Raw genomic sequence first — 7,088 nt, forward strand, 5'->3', positions numbered from 1 at the left:
AGGGAACATCCACATCACCTCTACCCTGGTGGTCATCCTGAACATCATTCTTAACCTGAGATAAAAAATTCTTCAAAGGAACTGGATCCACATCAGTCAAATTGTCACCCTACTGAGACATAGATTTCTCTGCCTTCTCAATATCCTGAATCTTTTGATCTTCTATAAACACGACATCTCTACTTCTCACAATTTTCTTCTCAACTGGATCATAAAGCTTGTATCCAAATTCATCTTGACCGTAGCCAAGGAATATACATTGTCGTGTTTCCTCATCAAGTTTGGACCTTTCATCTTTTGGAATATGCACAAATGCTTTGCACCTAAAAACACGTAGATGATTATAGGAAACATCCTTATGTGTCAAAACTCGGTCTTGCACATCAAACTATAGAGGAACATAGGGTGTAAGATTCAACACATGAACAACAGTGTTCAATGCCTCCCCCCAAAAGGATTTTGGCAACCGGCCTTGTGAAAGCAAACATCTCACTCTCTCAAGCAATGTTCTGTTCATCCTTTCTGTTATGTCTTTCAATTGAGGAGTTTTTGGAGGAGTCTTTTGATGCCGAATACCCTATTTTTTGCAATACTCATCAAATGAACTAGAATACTCTCCACCATTGTCAGTCTGGATGCACCTCAGTTTCTTCTCAGTCTGTCTCTAAACTAGGGCTTGAAATTTCTTGAACTTAGCCAACACTTGGTCTTTTGACTTCGAGATATATACCCACAATTTCCTTGAATGATCATCTATGAAGGTCACAAAGTATCAGGAACCACCAAGTGTTCTCGTCTTCATAGGGCCACACACATCCGAATGTACCAAATCCAGTATCTCTGACTTTCTCGAATGAGGGGAATTCTTGAAGGAAACTCTGCTTTGCTTTCCTAACAAACAATGAGTACACCTTTTTAGAGGTGTACTTTTCAGTCCACATAGTAGACTTTTCTTCCCCAGTAAAGCTAATCCTTTCTCACTCATGTGAGCAAGTCTCTTATGCCACAATTCTGCTGTACCATTATCCTCCATCACATTAACAATGTCGTTGAAGATCTTTGCTTGCAGGATGTACAATGCAGAGTGCTTCATGTCTCGAGCCACAAGCATAGCACCTCTGGAGAGCTTCACAGGGAATCACTAAAAGTGCTAAAGTACCCTTCATCATCAAGTTTACCTGCAGAAATCAAATTCAAACGAATGTCAGGAATATGCTTCACATCTCTAAGAACTAAACTCGTGCCATTATTTGTCTTCAGATACACATCCCCAATTCCAATGACTTTAACCAAGCCATCATTTCCCATCTTTACTGTTCCAAAGTCATCAGATCTATAGGATGTAAAGAAGTCCTTCCGAGATGTAGCATAAATGGAGACACCGCTGTCAATCACCCAACTGGTCTCATGATATGCAACATTTATCATCTCATCATCATAAGTAATGAGGAATTCTGCAAGAGTGGTAGTAGCAACTCTATTATCACTATCTTTGTCATCTCCATTCTTCGTTCTCTTCCCTTTCTCATTCTTGTTTTCTTTCTTCAATTGCCTGCAATATTTCTTGATGTGTCCCTTTTTCCCGCAATGATTACACTTAACATTTGCAAAATTGTTGGACTTGCTTCTGTTGTTATCTCTGTTCTTCAGAACTTTGCTCTTACTTCTCCCCCTATTTTCTGTAACCAAGATCTCTGACTGTGAAGAGGATCCCTGTGTTTTTCTTCTCATCTCTTCATTTAGCAAACAACTCTTGGCGATATCCATTGTGATAACACCTTCTAGAGCGGAGTTAGACACTGAAGTTTTGAGCGTCTCCCATGAGTCCGGTAATGAACCAAGCAACCATAACCCTTGTATCTCAACATCAAACTTAATACCCATTCTAGCCAACTGGTAAATAATTCCTTGGAATGTATTCAGGTGATCAGATAAAGGAGTCCTGTCTTGGTACCTCAAAGCTATCATTTGTTTAATTAGAAACAACTTATAATTTCCAATATTTCTAGCATATAACTATTCAAGCTTACTTCATAGAGAACGTGCATTTGTCTCTCCTAATATGGTTCAAAACATTATCATCTACCCATTACTTGATATACCCATACACTTGTCGATGTAACAAAATCCATTCCATATCAGACTTTTTTTTCTAGTTTTTCAGTACTAAATACCGGTAGGTAATAATCTTTCACATAAATAAGATCCTTCATTTTTCATTTCCATATGTGATAATTTAAACCATTGAGATTAATCATTCTACTAGTATTTGCTTCCATAACTCAAACTGCCAACTTGACAATATGTCAACCTAGCTCTAACACCACTTTGTTGGGAGAGATATCAATAAACAACCATAGCGGAATAATTTTTCTCCCTATATGCAAGCAAATATAGTGTATCTCTACTTTTATACGTATTGAAAATAATAAGAAAAATAATCAATCACACCAAGCCACAAGAATACAATCAATTTTTTACGTGGAAAACTTCCCTAGTGTGAGGAAGAAAAACCACGAGACCTAGTCCAATCAAAAACCTCCACTATCAATCAAATAATGGGTAGACCAAGTCTTCTCTAATCTCAATTAGAGGCTACAAATATATCTCATCAAGATATCAACAATCTTGACAAATATAAAGAGAATTGGAGAGAATATACAAAATTCGCAATTACTATTCACGAACAAAAATCCTAACTCCCAAGCTCCAAATTCGATTTTTACCATTTAGATTGTAGCTCCTTGAGTCGTGAACCTCTCCTCCAAATTTTAGTTCAATCGGACCATAGACGAAACGACGTCGGAGTCTTAATGAAATATGGGTAGTAAGAGAAAAATCACGTTTTTTCTCTCTTTCTTCTGAGAAGTGACGACTCCTCCCTTCTCCCCTCTCTTTTTATAACTTCCTTTACGTTTTCACACTAAAAGGGCTGGGCTTTGGGTTTTTAATAAAGCCCACTTGGACTTTCCTCCATATGGAAGGAAATAACCCAACAAATATTATTAAAATATTTTCATATTTTTACCAAATTTCACAAGAAGGAATTGCATTTTTTTTTATTGAAACTCAAATAAAGTAAATATCTTTTGCCCTATTTACACACATAAATTTTTTTTTTTTTTAGCTACAATATAAAATCTGAATGGTATTTTGGGAGAGGATGGTATTTTGGGAATGGGGAGGGAGGTTGGTTTAGTTTTACTTTTTTGTCCCTTCTTTTGTCTTTTTCTTTTGGACAAAAGATGGTAACATCCTCTAAAGTTTGGTAAGAAAAAAAATAATAACTTTCTTGAGATTTTAAAGATTTTAAGAACTTTTCATGAGATTTCAAGAATTTTAAGAACTTCCCCTAAGGTTTCAAGAATTTTCCTTTTATTCTTTTGAACAAAAGATGTTAGCATTCTCTAAAGTTTGGTAAGAAAAAAAATAATGACTTCCTTGAGGTTTCAAAAATTTTAAGAACCTCTCTTGAGGTTTTAAAATTTTCAAAAATCTCTCCTAAGATTTCAAGAATTTTCCTTATATTTTGTAAAAAAAAACAAGTTTTTTTTAGCGAAAATTTGTTTCTTTTTGACAAATCTCAAGGAATGTATGTAATATTTTTGAAATCTCAAGAAAGATCTATTGCATTTTTGAAACCTTATAAGAGTTCTCTCTCTCTCTCTCTCTCTCTCTCTCTCTCTCTCTCTCTCTCTCTCTCTCTCTCTCTCTCTGGTATTAGGATTTTAGTGTTTTCTCTCTCTCTCTCTCTGGTATTAGGATTTTAGTGTTTTTTTTCTCTCTCTCTCTCTCTCTGGTGTCAGGATTTCAGTGTTTTTTGTTTTTTAATTTTCTAAACCCTTTTCCCCACTCTTCTTGTGATGCTATGTATGTGGCTTTTGCTTCATTTATTTTATTTTATGTAGAAAATAAAAAATGATAAATGTGTGAATTTTTTAAAATAATAATTGTGTGTATTTTACAGAGAAAAAGTAATAATACGCATTTCACAATTTATTTCATCAATAAATATGACACTATTTATTACTATTATGTTATTTTAAACAATAATGAAATAATACTAAATATTTACTTGGTAAATGAAAATTCTTAGATGAAATTTTTTTTCTTTAGTGTAGATGAATTATTACTACTATATGAGTACAATATAAAATAAGAAAATTTATCTTACTAATAGAGCACCTGTGAGGAGAAAAGAGTTAGTTATGGTATATGACATGAAAAGAGGTAACAATATGCCTAAAATGACTTAGAATGAGATAGTGAGAAAAAATTTAACCTGAGGAAAATGCTCTACCTTGAATGAATTAGCGAAAAATGATTCATGTAACTGACCCTACCTAGTGGTACTTAAAGTTTAGTGTTGTTGTTGTTGTTGTAATATAAAATAGGGAAGCCTATCTATTTCTCTAAATTATTTTATCTATATTTATTTTAAATGTATTTATGATAACAACTATTCATATTAATTGTTTGAAAATATTCCAACAAATGTGTAATGGCAAGATTTCAGTGACCATTTTTTTTAATTTATAATTCCTTTTCCTCTCTCTCCCTATATGGTTCCCACTTCATTTGTTTTTCCTTATTTTATGTAGAAAAAATAAATAAATTTCTTGATTTTTTTAAAAATAGTAATTGTGTGTATTTTGCACAAAAAAGGTAATGCCACTCCTTTTACAATTTATTTCATCAATAAATATGGCAGTGTTTATTATTTTTTATTTTTTAAATAACAATGAAGTAATATTAATTATTCATTTGGTGGCATACCAAGGTACATATATACGTATATACATAATATATATTTACATATTATTTTTTCAGTAATATACATCATTCATATATTATATTTGTTTAAAAATATTCCAACCAAATATATAAAATTAAATTTTTTTTCTTCTAAATTTTACATTTGAAATCCTCATTAAATATTAGTATATATGGTGTACATTTGCAATTTATTTTTGAATATATATATACATATATATGTTTACATATTATTGACGCATTATATTAATTTAAACATAGTTTAACTAAATATATAAAATTAATTTTTTTTCAAAATTTTTCTAGACTTAAAAACCTCATTGAATCATATTCTTATGGTATCTATATTTATATTTTATTTTTTAAAATAATTGTTATATTTAAATTGCCCCGCGCTAAGCACGTGCATATCTACTCAACAAAAAAATTTTGAAAGTTCCAATTCACAGCCACAGGCAATCCCCAAAATGCCCACCATGCATCATGTCGTGCACGTCCAAAGCGCTGTCAGTGTCTTCTCAACAGTACCCACTAAACCCTACTGTCGAAACCCCGACCAAACCCTACTATCAAAACCCCGACTAAACCCTACTGTCAAAACCCCTACCCCTCTCTCTCTCTCTCTCTCTCTCTCTCTCTCTCTCTCTCTCTCTGTGCAGGGGAAGTTGGTGGAAGCAAACAAGGAGATAAGAGGGAGAGGTTTAAGGACGCACGCAAAGCGCCAATCCACACCCAAATTATTCAACTTAAAAGTAGCTTTTCCAAAAGCTGACTACTCCTAAATCACTTTAATTTTATTTTTTTTTCTTCTCACAAAGTAAAAATTAAATTTAAAGGTATGTTTAGTGTCATTTTTGCTTTTAACTTTTGTTTCTGTATCAACGAATAAACGTAAAGCATTTATTTTTGACAAAAATAAATATATTATTTTTCAAGTTCTTATAGTAATAAAGAGTGAATTTTGTATGAATCAAATGTATTACTATGTAAATAATAATAATAATTATACTGATAGTTTTTAATTTTAAATTTTCTAAATTATTTTTTGATAATGATATTAAATAATTTCTAAATATCATTTATTTAACGCACGCTTCAAAATAGAAATAGAGTGGTGGTGATGTTTTTTTAAAATTAAAAATTCCATTGGTATCTAATTATTATTATTTTTATTTTTATATTTTCCTAAATATTTTATTATATGTATTTTTGGAGGGCAAATGATTCTAGAAGGTCTTTGGTTGTTGAGCTTTTGAAAGTAGGGCAAGGAGGAAAGGACGGAACGGAGCCACGTGTTACAAATCCAGGTGGGAGCACCAAAACCAGATCTTCTAATCGCACGGTTGCTTGTTTACCTTGGCAAATTTTTGCCTACCCCAAAAGTGTCAGGGTGGCTCACTGGCTAGCTGTCCTTTCACAGACTCTGAACTTTTTATGATCATCAGCTAGACTTTTCAAAAAAAAAAAAAAAACAAAACACCCGTTGAGGCGTGGAAAATAATTTTTAATTTTTAATTTTTTTTCTTGAATTATAAAAATTCAACTTATTTTTTAGGAGTTATATTAAGAAAGTAAAAGCTATAACCCAAGTAACATATTTTTATCGCCGTGTGATTGGAGATCACAGGTTCGAGGTGCGAAAACAATCTCTTGTTAAAATATAAAGTAAGATAGCATACTATGGATCCATTAGTCTACCCTTTCCTCGGACTCTGCATATGCTAGCTGTCTTTTTTTTTCAATATTTAAAAATAATTAAAGAAAATATTATTTTCTCAAAAAAAATTAAATTTTTTTAAAAAAGTCATATAAGATAGTGTTTGAAAATGTAAATTTTGAAATTTAAATTTGAATTTATGTGTCTCTAACAACATTCAATACAATTTCATAAATTTTTTTTCTAAATTTATACAAATTCAAATCCAAATTCAAATTCCATCCTCTCAGATATAGGGAAATAAATAAAAATTTTAGAAAATATTAAAAATATTTTTCAATAATTTTACATGAATTGAAAAAAAAATAAAAAAAATAAGGTGATATTTTTTTGTAATTATTTAAATAATAATAAGTAGAAAATAAGTATTTCTATGAGCAAATTTGCCAAAACTTTTATTGTTTTTATTTTTACTTTTTTTTTTTGCACAAATGTTACAAAATTTAAAAATTTAGATTACATTTCGTAATTTTTTAAAATTTAAAATTATTTCTACAACTTAATGGAACCTAATGATTTGTCATATTTTCATTGATAAATACATAATTTTCACCTTTTTGCAATAATTTTAAAACCCTAGTTGGTGACAAACTAAAAA

Source organism: Malania oleifera, chromosome 2, assembly GCF_029873635.1.
Source record: "Malania oleifera isolate guangnan ecotype guangnan chromosome 2, ASM2987363v1, whole genome shotgun sequence".
NCBI lineage: Eukaryota > Viridiplantae > Streptophyta > Magnoliopsida > Santalales > Ximeniaceae > Malania > Malania oleifera.